The sequence below is a fragment of the Narcine bancroftii genome, chromosome 1, assembly GCF_036971445.1.
Source record: "Narcine bancroftii isolate sNarBan1 chromosome 1, sNarBan1.hap1, whole genome shotgun sequence".
NCBI lineage: Eukaryota > Metazoa > Chordata > Chondrichthyes > Torpediniformes > Narcinidae > Narcine > Narcine bancroftii.
The window spans coordinates 159,067,158-159,081,824 of NC_091469.1; the positions used below are offsets into that span (position 1 = coordinate 159,067,158).

Genomic DNA, 14,667 nt, shown 5'->3' on the forward strand with positions numbered 1-14,667 from the left:
CCACTAGCCTGTGCCACCCAATTTACACCCAATCAACCTACAACCCCTGGTGCGTTTTGAGCATGGATGTTCGAAAAAAATAGAGGGCTGTGGATGTGCGAGAAGGAAAGGTTAGATGATTGTTGAGTAGGTTAACATGGATCAGCACATTATTGTGGGCCGAAGGGCCTGTACTGTGGTGAAATGCTACAGAGACATTGCCACGTGTAGGATTTGCTGCATTTTTAACATTGCTTAAACACTTTATTAGCAATTGGGATCTATCCTGCCAGGGATGTGCCGGGTGATATAGAAATACAACCTCTCAGGGGCCTGTCAATCACAGAGCAGTTGCGCAGCAACCGGCAAACACAGTTTCTCCAGCTGCCCGTCAATCACGGTCCACCGGGCGCTCTGATAGGTTAGGACGCGGACCAAAACCCCGCCCCCGCGCCGTCCTTCGCTTCTCATTGGCCGGCACGCCGTGGTCATTCAGAAGCGCGGCCGGGAGGGGAAAAGCTGCGGTCATTCCGTCCGCTACGGCTCCGGTTCCGGCTCCGGATCGGCAGCCCCCGACCCCGGCGCTGGGAAACCACGACAGCGGCCCGTCCCCCTGCGGGGAACCGCCAGCGGATCGGCAGCAGGTGAGCCCGAGCCCGAGGCCCCGCGCTGCCGGACAGAGCAGTGGGTGGCAGGGACCAAGGGTTAATGGACAGTGCAATGTATTTGAAAGGGTTAATGGACAGTGCACACAGCGGGTGGTCTGCTGTAGAGGTTAATGGACAGTGTGCACAGTGGGTGGTCTGCTGTAGGGTTTAATGAACAGTGCACACAGTGGGTGGTCTGCTGTAGGGGTTAATGGACAGTGCACACAATGGGTGGTCTGCTGTAGGGGTTATAGGACAGTGCACACAGTGGGTGGTCTGCTGTAGGGGTTAATGGACAGTGCACACAGTGGGTGGTCTGCTGTAGGGGTTAATGGACAGTGTGCACAGTGGGTGGTCTGCTGTAGGGTTTAATGAACAGTGCACACAGTGGGTGGTCTGCTGTAGGGGTTAATGGACAGTGTGCACAGTGGGTGGTCTGCTGTAGGGGTTAATGGACAGTGCACACAATGGGTGGTCTGCTGTAGGGGTTAATGGACAGTGCACACAGCGGGTGGTCTGCTGTAGGGGTTAATGGACAATGCACACAGCGGGTGGTCTGCTGTAGGGGTTAATGGACTGTGCACACAGCGGGTGGTCTGCTGTAGGGGTTAATGGACAATGAACACAGCGGGTGGTCTGCTGTAGGGGTTAATGGACAGTGCACACATTGGGTGGTCCGCTGTAGGGGTTAATGGACAGTGCACACAGTGGGTGGTCTGCTGAAGGGGTTAATGGACAATGCACACAGCGGGTGGTCCGTTGTAGGGGTTCATGGACAGTGTGCACAGTGGGTGGTCCGCTGTAGGGGTTAATGGACAGTGCACACAGCGGGTGGTCTGCTGTAGTGGTTAATGGACAGTGCACACTGCGGGTGGTCTGCTGTAGGGGTTAATGGACAGTGCACACAGTGGGTGGTCTGCTGTAGGGGTTAATGGACAGTGCACACAGTGGGTGGTCTGCTGTAGGGGTTAATGGACAATGCACACTGCGGGTGGTCTGCTGTAGGGGTTAATGGACAGTGCACACAGTGGGTGGTCCGCTGTAGGGGTTAATGGACAGTGCACACAGTGGGTGGTCTGCTGAAGGGGTTAATGGACAGTGCACACAGTGGGTGGTCTGCTGTAGGTGTTAATGGACAGTGCACACAGTGGGTGGTCTGCTGTAGGGGTTATAGGACAGTGCACACAGTGGGTGGTCTGCTGTAGGGGTTAATGGACAGTGCGCACAGTGGGTGGTCTGCTGTAGGGGTTATAGGACAGTGCACACTGTGGGTGGTCTGCTGTAGGGATTAATGGACAGTGCACACAGTGGGTGGTCTGCTGTAGGGGTTATAGGACAGTGCACACAGTGGGTGGTCTGCTGTAGGGGTTAATGGACAGTGTGCACAGTGGGTGGTCTGCTGTAGGGGTTATAGGACAGTGCACACAGTGGGTGGTCTGCTGTAGGGGTTAATGGACAGTGCACACAGTGGGTGGTCTGCTGTAGGGATTATAGGACAGTGCACACAGTGGGTGGTCTGCTGTAGGGATTAATGGACAGTGCACACAGTGGGTGGTCTGCTGTAGGGGTTAATGGACAGTGCACACAGTGGGTGGTCTGCTGTAGGGGTTAATGGACAGTGTGCACAGTGGGTGGTCTGCTGTAGGGTTTAATGAACAGTGCACACAGTGGGTGGTCTGCTGTAGGGGTTAATGGACAGTGTGCACAGTGGGTGGTCTGCTGTAGGGGTTAATGGACAGTGCACACAATGGGTGGTCTGCTGTAGGGGTTAATGGACAGTGCGCACAGTGGGTGGTCAGCTGTAGGAGTTAATGGACAGTGCACACAGTGGGTGGTCCGCTGTAGGGGTTAATGGACAGTGCACACAGCGGGTGGTCTGCTGTAGGGGTTAATGGACAATGCACACAGCAGGTTGTCTGCTGTAGGGGTTAATCTACTGTGCACACAGCGGGTGGTCTGCTTTAGGGGTTAATGGACAATGCACACAGCGGGTGGTCCGCTGTAGGGGTTAATGGACAGTGTGCACAGTGGGTGGTCTGCTGTAGGGGTTAATGGACAGTGCACACAGTGGGTGGTCTGCTGTAGGGGTTAATGGACAGTGCACACAGTGGGTGGTCTGCTGTAGGGGTTAATGGACAGTGTGCACAGTGGGTGGTCTGCTGTAGGGGTTAATGGACAGTGCACACAGTGGGTGGTCTGTTGTAGGGGTTAATGGTCAGTGTGCACAGTGGGTGGTCTGCTGTAGGGGTTAATGGACAGTGCACACAGTGGGTGGTCCGCTGTAGGGGTTAATGGACAGTGCACACAGCGGGTGGTCTGCTGTAGGTGTTAATGGACAATGCACACAGTGGGTGGTCTGCTGTCGGGGTTAATGGACAGTGTGCACAGTGGGTGGTCTGCTGTAGGGGTTAATGGACAGTGCACACAGTGGATGGTCTGCTGTAGGGGTTAATGGACAGTGTGCACAGTGGGTGGTCTGCTGTAGGGGTTAATGGACAGTGCACACAGTGGGTGGTCTGCTGTAGGGGTTAATGGACAGTGAACACAATGGGTGGTCTGCTGTAGGGGTTAATGGACAGTGCACGCAGTGGGTGGTCTGCTGTAGGGGTTAATGGACAATGCACACTGCGGGTGGTCTGCTGTATGGGTTAATGGACAGTGCACACAGTGGGTTGTCTGCTGTAGCGGTTAATGGACAGTGCACACAGTGGGTGGTCTGCTGAAGGGGTTAATGGACAATGCACACAGCGGGTGGTCCGCTGTAGGGGTTAATGGACAGTGTACACAGTGGGTGGTCCGCTGTAGGGGTTAATGGACAATGCACACTGCGGGTGGTCCGCAGTAGGGGTTAATGGACAGTGCACACAGTGGGTGGTCCGCGGTAGGGGTTAATGGACAGTGCACACAGTGGGTGGTCTGCTGTAGGGGTTAATGGACAGTGCACACTGCGGGTAGTCTGCTGTAGGGGTTAATGGACAGTGCACACAGTGGGTGGTCTGCTGTAGGGGTTAATGGACAGTGCACACAATGGGTGATCTGCTGTAGGGGTTAATGGACAGTGAACACAATGGGTGGTCCGCTGTAGGGGTTAATGGACAGTGCACACAGTGGGTGTTCCGCTGTAGGGGTTAATGGACAGTGCACACAGTGGGTGTTCCGCTGTAGGGGTTAATGGACAGTGCACACAGTGGGTGTTCCGCTGTAGGGGTTAATGGACAATGCACACTGCGGGTGGTCCGCTGTAGGGGTTAATGGACAGTGCACACAGTGGGTGGTCTGCTGTAGGGTTTAATGGACAGTGCACACAGTGGGTGGTCTGCTGAAGGGGTTAATGGACAGTGCACACTGCGGGTGGTCTGCTGAAGGGGTTAATGGACAGTGCACACAGTGGGTGGTCCACTGTAGGGGTTAATGGACAATGCACACAGCGGGTGGTCTGCTGTAGGGGTTAATGGACAGTGCACACAGTGGGTGGTCCGCTGTCGGGGTTAATGGACAATGCACACTGCGGGTGGTCCGCTGTCGGGGTTAATGGACAGTGCACACATTGGGTGGTCCGCTGTAGGGGTTAATGGACAGTGCACACAGCGGGTGGTCTGCTGTAGGGGTTAATGGACAATGCACACTGCGGGTGGTCCGCTGTAGGTGTTAATGGACAGTGCACACAGTGGGTGGTCCGCTGTAGGGGTTAATGGACAGTGCACACAGCGGGTGGTCTGCTGTAGGGGTTAATGGACAGTGCACACAGTGGGTGGTCTGCTGAAGGGGTTAATGGACAGTGCACACAGCAGGAGTTCTGCTGAAGGGGTTAATGGACAGTGCACAGCGGGTGGCCTGCTGAAGGGGTTAATGGACAGTGCACAGCGGGTGGCCTGCTGGAGGGGTTAATGGACAGTGCACACAGTGGGTGGTCTGCTGAAGGGGTTAATGGACAGTGCACACAGTGGGTGGTCTGCTGAAGGGGTTAATGGATAGTGCACACAGTGGGTGGTCTGCTGAAGGGGTTAATGGACAGGTTGCACAGGCTTCAGTCTATTGAGGGGGTTAATGATATATAATCTGGTTAATCTGTGTGTAGTACGATTTACTGAGATGTACTGAAGGGATTAATGTACTGTGTACAGCATGCGATCTACTGAATGCGTTAATAGAATGTGTATATACAGTGTGATGTATTGAAGAGGTTAATGTATTGTGGGCAGGTGTGGTGTATTGAATGAGTTAACAGTGTTCAGTGCGATCTATTGAAAGGGTTAATAGCTTGTGTAGATATGTGATCTACTGAAGAGTTAATAGTGTGCATTTGGAGTGCTACCTATTGAAGGGGTTAATAGTGTGTGTACAGTGTGATCTATTGAAAGGTTAATGAACTGTGTGACTGATCAACTAAAGGGGTTTACAGGGTGTGTACAGGGAGTGATGTAGTGTATGCGGAGTGATCTTTGGAAGGGGTTAATGAACAGGATATAATCTACTGAAGGGGGAAATGGACTGTACAGGGGACAATGTATTGAAGGGTTAATGCACTGTGTACAGGGTGTGATATATTGAAGGAACTTGGGGGTTAATGGAGACTGTTATTGCCTGGAAACTGGCTGTTCGCCCCAGCACGTCCATGCCGACCAAGTTGTGTACCTGAGCTGGTCTCCTTCACCCCCGGTTCATCCCAGCTCACTCCAATTGTACCCATCCCAAAGATTCCTCTGGTACTTCATTCCAGACACCCTCCAACCTCTGTGTGATGAAGATGTCCCTCAGGCCCCATTTAAATCTCGTCTGGGTGAAATCTGTTGAGTTTCAGGGGTTAATGGTACACACAGGCCAGTGAGGGGGGTGGGAAGGGGGGTGGTGCAATTGACGGAAGGAGCTTGGTTGAGCTTGGTTGATAATACGTGTGCTGTCATAGACACTCTACAATGTACATGTTAATCAGAGTTCATACTTGAAGCTGTTGAACAGGTCCTTTGTAAAAAAAAAAAGACAATTGTATAGCTAATTGCATTTACAAAAAAAAGATAATAAATATTTAAACTTATTGTAGTGAAAAAAAAGTTACAATTGTCCTCAAGATTATGAGAGGTATAGACAACCCCACAGGTTGATAGGATAGTTAAGAAGGCCTATGGGATGCTGGGCTTCATTAGTCGGGGGTTTGAATTCAAGAATCGAGAGATCGTGTTGCAACTCTACAAATCTCTGGTGAGACCACACTTCAGCCCCTCTTCCACAGGCATCCCAGTAAACTGGCCGTGCAGTGTCCCGGGGTAAGAAGCCCTTGGTGCCGTTTCCACTGCGCCACCCTTAACTGGGACGCTAATTGCTTTTCTACTGAGCACGACCCCTCCCCGGGGATCGGGGTGTTCTATCTTCAACTGGAAATGCTGTCCCTTTCCCATCAGCACGCTGGCATCAGCCGACACAGGATACGAGTAGGGGTAGAGGCTGTTAAACCCTGGCGTGAAATGACGTCATTTCACGCCAGCACTCGGACAGTGTTCCTTTTCAACTGGACCCTGTCCCAGGAAATTACCAGTTAATACCTGGGACAGGGTGCCAGTGGAAAAGGGGCTTTAGAGTACTGTGTTCAGTTCTGGTCACCTCATTACAGGAAGGATGTGGAAGCTCTGGAGAGGGTGCAGAGGAGATTGACCAGGATGTTGCCTGGATTGAAGAACAAGTCTTATGAGGGAAGGTTAGCAGAACTTTTCTCTTTGGAGCAAAGAATGATGAAAGGAGACTTGATAGATGACTACAAGATTAGGAGAGGTATAGATAGGGTGGACAGCGAGCCTCTTTTACCCAATGTGAGACTAGCAAACACCAGAGGACATCTGTAAGAAAATTTAAGGGAGACGTCAGGGGGAAGTTTTTTTTATGCAGAGAGTGGTGGATGTCTGGAATACCTTGCTGGGGATGGTGGTGGAGGTCTGGAATATTAGGGGCATTTAAGAGACTCTGACAGGCAGTTGGAAGAAAAATAGAGGGTTATGAGGTAGGGAGGGTTTAGTACTTTTTTTCAAGGGATATCTGGGTTAGCATAACCTCAAGGGCTAAAGGACCTGTACTGTGCTGTAGTGTTCTATGTTCTAGACAGGGTGGACAGTTCAGTGCCCTTTTCCCAGGACAGGAACAGCAAACACCAGAGGACGTGTGTACTGAGTGAAGGGAGGGAGGTTTAGGGGAGACGTCAGGGGTGGGGTTTTTTTTACACAGAGAGTTGTGGGCGCCTGGAATGCCTCGCCAGGGGTAATGGTGGAGGCTGGAACACTAGGGAAGACCAGCAGCTCGAGGTTCAGGAACGTTATTGGGTGGAAGAAAAATAGAATGTTTATGGGGTGGGTTTAGTACTTTTTTTAAGGTATAGGTCGGCACCGCATCGATGGCTGAAGGGCCTGTACTGTGCTGTAGTGTTCTACATCTAGTGTAGACCAGCTAGTCCCAACAGGGGTCATACGGCCCTCCTGGAGGCCACAGCACATTTAAGGGGGGGGAAGGGGGTGCGGATTGAAATCATAGAATAATTTTTAATGTAGTCGGTAGGAGAGAAGTAAGAAAGAAACCAAATCTTGACTGTTTCACAGGGAAGGGGGCCCATAAATTTGAGCAGAGTCTCACGGGGATAATCGGGGATATTCATCAACTTCTCCAGATTCCATTAACCCACCCACCCCCCCCTCCACCACTGTCTCTCCTTTTCCCTATCCCTCTTTCTACTTTCCCCTAGCACTCTCTCACTCTTTCCTGATTCCTCTCTCTTCCCCATCATGCTTTTTCTTCCCATCCCTCTGTCTCTGTTTCCCCTACCTCTCTCTCTCTCTCCCCTATCCCTATCTCCATCCCCTTGCTCTCTCTCTCTCTTCCCCATCCCTCTGTCTCCGTTTCCCCTACCTCTCTCTCTCCCCATCTCCGTTTCCCCTAGCTCTCTCTCTCTCTCTCTCTCTTTTCCCCCCTCCCCCCCATCCCTCTGTCTCCTTTCCTCCGGCTGCACATTGGTGGATCTGCCCCACTCCCCCTGATCAATTCCCAGCCTTTCTTTCCTGCCGTCTCATCCACGTCCATCTATGGTCTCCTGGCTGCTGGCCTGTATCCCTCCGTTCGCTCTTTCTTTCCTCCTCCACACCCCCCCCCCCCCCATTATATTCAGGTGCCTGTCTGCATTTTGTTCATAGCTTGACAAAGGATTTGGGTCCGAAATGTTGGTTATATATCATTGCCCCCACCCATCCATGTACCTGTCCAAATTCTTCTTAAATGTCAAAATTGAGCCTCCATTCACCACTTCAGCTGGCGGCTCCACACTCCCACCACTCTCTGTGTGAGGTTCCCCCTAAACTTTCCTTTCTCACCCTTAACTCGTGTCCTCTGGTTTGTATCTCACCCACTCTCAGGGGAAAAAGCCGACCTACATTTACTCTGTCTGTCCCCCCTCCTCATTTTAAATACCTCTATCAAATCTTAGCTCATTCTTCTACACTCCAGGGAAGAAAGTCCTAACCTGTTTAACCTTTTCCTGTAACTCAGTTCCTGAAGTCCCAGCAAATCTTCTCTGTATTCTTTATATCTTACTGATAACTTTCCAGTAGTTCAGTGACCAAAATTGCACACAATACTCCAAATTTGACTTCATCAATGCCTTCTACAACTTTACCATAACATCCCAACTCCTGTACTCAATACTTTGATTTATGAAAGCCAATGTGCCAAAAGCTCTCTTTACAAACCTATCCACCTGTGACATCACTTTCAGGTAATTATGTATCTGTATTCCCAGATCCCTCTGTTCTACCCCACTCCTCAGAGCCTGACCATTCACCATGTATGTCCTTTCTTGGTTTCTCCTTCCAAAATGTAACACCTCACACTTGTCTACATTAAATTCCATCTGTCATTTTCCAGCCTATTTTTCTAGCTGGTCCAGATCCCTCTGCAAGCTTTGAAAACCTTCTTTGTTGTCCACAACGTCTCCAATCTTAGTGTCATCTGCAAACTTGCTGATCCAATTGACCACATTATCATCCAGATCATTGATACAGATGACAAACAACAACAGTCCCAGCACCGATCCTTGAGGCCCACCACTAGTCACAGGCCTCCAGTCTGTGAAGCAAACATCCACCACAACTCTCTGGCTTCTCCCATCCAGCCATTATCGAATCCATTTCCTTACTTTGCCATGAATATCTAGCATCTGGACCTTACTGACTAACCTCCCATGCAGGGACCTTATCAACAGCCTTACTAAAGTCCATGTAAACAACTTTCACAGCCTTTCCTTTGTCAACTTTCCTGATAACTTCCTCAAAAAACTCTAAGGTTGGTTAAACACAACCTACCCCACACAAAGCCATGTTGACTATCCCAAATCAGTCCCTGGCTATCCAAATAATTGTATATTCGATCTCTTGGAACACATTCCAATAGTTTACCTTCTACTGATGTCAGGCTCACTGGTCTATAATTTCCATTTTTACTTTTGGAGCCTTTTTTAAACAGCAGAACAACGTGAGCTACCCTCCAATCCTCCGGCACCTCACCTGCAGCTAAGGACATTTTAGATATTTCTTCCAGACCCCCTGTAATTTCAACACTAGCCTCCCTCAAGGTCCAAGAGAATATCCTGTCAGGCCCTGGGAATTTAACCACTCTTATTCACTTTAAGATAGCAAGCACTTCCTCCTCTTTAATCTGTTTCAGTTCCATGACCTCACTGCTTATTTTCCTTACTTCCCATGACCCTGTGCCCATTTCCTGAGTGAATACTGATACAAAAAAAATTTAAGACCTCTCCCATCTCTTCTGCCTCCATACAAAGCCAACCACTCTGATCTTCAAGGGGCCCAATTTTGTCCCTTACTCTGCTTTTCCTCTTAATATCCCGTAGAAACCCTTGGGATTTTCCTTCACCTTGTCTGCCAAAGCAACCTCATGTCTTCTTTTAGCTTCCTGATTTCCTTCGAGAGGTTTCTCTTGCATTTTTATACTCCTCAAGTCCCTCGTTTTCTCCATGTTGTCTCTCTCATCTGAACCAGATCCCCAATATCTCTTGAAAACCAAAGTTCCCTGTGCCTTCTAAACTTGCCTTTGACCCTGACAGGAACATACAAACTCTGTTCTCTTAAAACTTGACCTGTGAAGTCTTCCACTTGCCTCGCACATCTTTGTCTGAAAACAACTTATCGCAATCTACACATTCTAGATCCTTTCTCATTTTCCCCAAAATTGGCCTTTTTACAATTTAGATTCTTAATCCAAGGTCCAGACCCATCCTTCTCCATAATTAACTTGAATCTGATGGCATTATGATCACTGGACCCAAAATTTTACCCTACACATACTTCTGTCACCTCTCCTGTCTTGTTCTCTTATATGAGATCCACTATTACACTCTCTTTCGTGGTACCTCTAGATAGTGAATTAGAAACTTTCCTGAACACATTTGACAAACTGAAGCCATCCAGCCCTTTTACAGGATGGGAGTCCCCGCATAAATATGGAAAGTTAAAAGTTAAAATCTCCTACTATCACACCCTTATGTTTCCTGTAGCTGCCTGCTCTCTCTCTACAGATTTGCTCCTCTAACCCTCACGGACTATTGGGCGGTCTATAAGTCAAGCCCGTGAGCGTGGTCATACCTTTTCTGTTCCTCAGCTCCCCCCCATACATCCTCAGTAGATGAGCCCTCTGGTCTGTCCTGCCTGAGCAAAGCTGTGATATTTTCCCTGACAAGTAATGTTACTCCTCCCCCCGGGTTCTATCATGTCTGAAGCAACGGAAGCCTGAAACATTGAGCTGCCAGTCCTGCCCCTCCTGCAACCAAGTTCCACTAATGGCCACAGCGTAATAATTCCACCTGCTAATCCATGTTCTAAGATCATCTGCCTTTCCTACAATATTCCTTGCATTGAAATAGATTTACTTTACAAAATTTCCACCAGTTGACATCGAATGGTGCATGTAATTTTCACATCATCTTTTCCCTCCTCCACTCCTCTATCTGCTCTGGCCCTCTGGTTCCCATCCCCCTGAAAATCTAGTTTAAACCCACTGGAGCAACATCCTTCCTGCAAGGACATTAGTTCCCCTCCAGTTCAGATGCAAACCTTCCCATTGGAGCAGGTCCCACCTTCCCTGGAAGAGAGACCAATGATCCAGAAACCTGAGACCCTCCCTCCTGCACCACGTCTTTAGCAAAATGTTAAGCTGCATTATCCTATTTCTAACCTCATTAGCGCGTGGCACAGGTACCAATCCTGAGATCACTACCCTGGAATCCTGTCCTTCATCCTAGCACCGAACGTCCTGAACTCTCCTTGCAGGACCTCCTCGCCCCTTCTACCCACATCATTGGTCCCTATATGGACCACGACATCTGGCTGCTCACCCTCCCTCCCGAGAATGCTGTGAACGTGATCTGAGATATCTCAGACCCTGGCACCATGGAGGCCATCCAGGATAGTCGAACTCTTCCACAGAACCGCTTATCTGTCCCTCTAACTATGGAATCCCCCATCACTACAGCTCGCCTCTTCTCCTCCCCTCCCTTCTTAGCCACAGGACCAGACTTTGTGCCAGACACCTGATTGCTGTGGGTTGTCCCTGGTGGGTTGTTGCCCCCATCAGTATCCAAAATGATATAATTGAGGGGAATGGTCATAGGGTGCCCTGCACTGCCTGCCTATTCCCTTTCCCTCTCCTGACTGTCACCCATCTACCCTCCTCCTGCCTCCTAGGAGTAATAATGTCCATGTAACTCGTGTCGATCACCCCCTCTGCTTCCCGAATGATCCCGGAGTTCATCCAACTCCAGCTCCAATTCCTTAACTCGGCTTGTCAGGAGCTGCAGCTGGATGCACTTCACGCAGATGAAGTCGGCAGGGACACTGCTGGCTTCCCTGACAACCCACATTCTGCAAGAGGAACATTCACCTGCCTTGGCTGCCTTTCCAACTGTCTATGACTAGAGGAACAAAAGATGTACCTAAAACCTGCCCTTACCTCTGCCTACCTGCTGAATCAGTTTTGTTCCTTGAAAATGGTGGTCCTTTCTTACTTCAACTCCAACTACCCCTCACCTCTCTCCGAAGCCTATTGAGCCAAAGCCTTACCACTCTGACTCAGTCCAATCCGACGATGACCGCATTTTGACAATAAATCTGAAAACCATAAAAATGTCCCTTCCAAACCCCACACCCCTCATCTTAAGGCCATAAGACATGGGAGCTATGGGCCATTCAGCTGCCCCACCACTCAATCATGAGTTGATCTATTTTCCCACTCACCCCCACTGCTTGGCCTTCTCCCCTTAACCTTGGATGCCCTGGCTGATCAAGAACCTATCAATCTCTGCCTTAACTTTAACTTTGGCTCCCTGAACACTCCCTCCCTCCACCGCTGGCTCACAGTTGCATATCTACCACTGAATTTAATCACCTGGGCATTTCCAAGAGCACCTCCCACCACTCTGTCCAAATGTCCTCTGATTGTCAGAACTGTACTTCCTTCTAGTTTGCTCAGGCAGTTCGTTCTACATACAGACCACCTCTGAGTGAAAAGGTGGCCCCTCAGGTCCTTCTTGCATCTTGACCCACAAAATTCCTCCAGCAGGTTCCTTTAGTGCTCCTTCTGCGGACTCCTTGTAGCTCTCCTCTCACAATAGGGCGGACAGCCTGCACCATACTCGCAGGGTAGCCATGCCCAATACCAGAGGACAGGAGTAAAACCTGAAAGTCTGCAGACACCATGATTGAAGTCAAAAATAAACACAATGCTGAAGAAGTTCAGGTCAAACAGTGCACTTTATAGAGCAAAGATCAAGTCAAATTTACTGTCATCCGATTGCACAAGTACAACCTGACGAAACAGTGGTCTCCGATCCTCGGTGTAAAACATGCAGACGTACAACCAGACATAACAAGCAGACAGACAAATAATACATATGCAGGACAAATATTTAATCTATACAAATAAATAATTAACTATTATTTTGTATATATGAGTGTGTCGGATGGTTAATGTGACCAGTTCCTTTGGTCGTTCTGCATTCTCACTGCCCGTGGGAAGAAGCTGTTCCTCAGCCAGGTAGCGCTGGCTCTGATCCTCCCGTATCTCTTCCCTGACGGGAGCAGCTGAAAGATGCTGTGTGCTGGGTGGAAGGGGTCCTCAATGATTTTGCGTGCCCTCCTCAGAGAATGATCCCAATAGATCACATCAGTGGCTCGGGGGGGAGGGAGACCCCAGTGATCCTCTCTGCCATTCTTATGATCTAGTGGATTGACCTCTGATCCATTTCTCTGCAGCAACCATACCCCACTGTGATGCAGCCGGCCAGGATGCCCTCAATAGAGCTCCTGTAGAGGGTTGACAAAATGGTGGCCAGTAGCCTTGCCCACTTCAGTCTTCTCAGGCACTGTTGTGTCTTCCTGAATACACGAGGAGATGTTGAGTGTCCATGATAGGTCACTAGTTTAAGTGAACTCCAAGGAACTTGGTGGCTCCACTCTCTCTACTACAGAGAGAGTAGTGGAGGGTGGTTGTTCGTGGTCCTCCTGAAGTCCACGATCATCTCCTTCATCTTGTCCACGTTGAGACTCAGATTGTTCCTCTCGCACCACGTCACGAGATTTTCTGCCTCTTCTCTGTAGGGCGACTCGTCGTTGTTGCTGATGAGGCCAATGACTGTCGTGTCATCTACAAACTTGATGACACTGTTGGAGCTGGATCTGGTGATGCAGTCGTGGGCCAGTAGCGTAATCAGGAGTGGGCTGAGCCCGTAGCCCTGAGGTGCACCAGTGCTCAGCGTGACGGTGCTTAATGTTCTGCCACTGACCGGACAGACTGGTCTTTCTGTCAGGAAGTTCAGGGTCCAGTTACAGAGAGGGGTGTTGAGAGTCTGAAAAGAGTCTGAAGCAACAGATGGCCAGACCCAAATTGATTCTGGTGCCAGCAATCTGTCTGGTTGCAGTTTGCTGTTCTAAGAGGGGTCGTGTGGTTTTGTAAAAAAAAATGAAAATTTTGAAAGGGGGAGTGAGGGAGAGGGAGGGAGAGAGGGAGGGAGAGAGGGAGGGAGAGAGGGAGGGAGAGAGGGAGGGAGAGAGGGAGGGAGAGAGGGAGGGAGAGAGAGAGGGAGAGAGAGAGGGAGAGAGAGAGGGAGAGAGAGAGGGAGAGAGAGAGGGAGGGAGAGAGGGAGGGAGAGAGGGAGGGAGAGAGAGAGGGAGAGAGAGAGGGAGAGAGAGAGGGAGAGAGAGAGGGAGAGAGAGAGGGAGAGAGAGAGGGAGAGAGAGAGGGAGAGAGAGAGGGAGAGAGAGAGGGAGAGGAGAGGGAGGGAGAGAGGGAGGGAGAGGAGGGAGGGAGAGAGGGAGGGAGAGAGGGAGAGAGAGAGGGAGAGAGAGGGAGAGAGAGAGGAGAGAGAGAGGGAGAGAGAGAGGGAGAGAGAGAGGGAGAGAGAGAGGGAGAGAGAGAGGGAGAGAGAGAGGGAGAGAGAGAGGGAGAGAGAGAGGGAGAGAGAGAGGGAGAGAGAGAGGGAGAGAGAGAGGGAGGGAGAGAGGGAGGGAGAGAGGGAGGAGAGAGGGAGGGAGAGAGGGAGGGAGAGAGGGAGGGAGAGAGGAGGGAGAGGGAGGGAGGGAGGAGGGAGGGAGGGAGGGAGGGAGGGAGGGGGAGGGAGGGAGGGAGGGAGGGAGGGAGGGAGGGAGAGAGGGAGGGAGAGAGGGAGGGAGGGAGGGAGGGAGGGAGGGAGAGAGGGAGGGAGAGAGGAGGGAGAGAGGGAGGGAGAGAGAGGGAGGGGAGAGAGAGGGGACAGCCAGACAGAGAGAGGAGAGGTTGTGAGTTCTGAGTTCAGACTCTTGAAAACCTTTGTTGTCCTTACAAGAGGAAATGGCTGACTCGAGGGTATCTCCTGAAATAAGGGAAACAAGAGGAACCCTGTGGTGACCTGGAAGAAGAGGTTTTCATTTGGAAAACCCATGATGGGGCAAGTTTCTATGGCAAGACACTGAAGTGACTGATCGAAGGAATCTGTTTGTGAACAATGAGTAACAAAATCTCA

The 14,667-nt window shown here is 50.4% G+C and overlaps 1 protein-coding gene across 1 annotated transcript in view; it reads left to right on the top strand.

Moving 5' to 3' along the window:
• The first annotated feature begins 462 nt into the window (after positions 1-462).
• Positions 463-14,667, top strand: part of LOC138765430 (serine/threonine-protein kinase NIM1-like) — a 40,947-nt gene continuing 26,742 nt past the window's right edge. The window contains exon 1 of the mRNA XM_069942474.1: positions 463-623. The gene's annotated coding sequence lies outside the window, so the exon portion shown is untranslated. The remainder of the gene's footprint in view (positions 624-14,667) is intronic.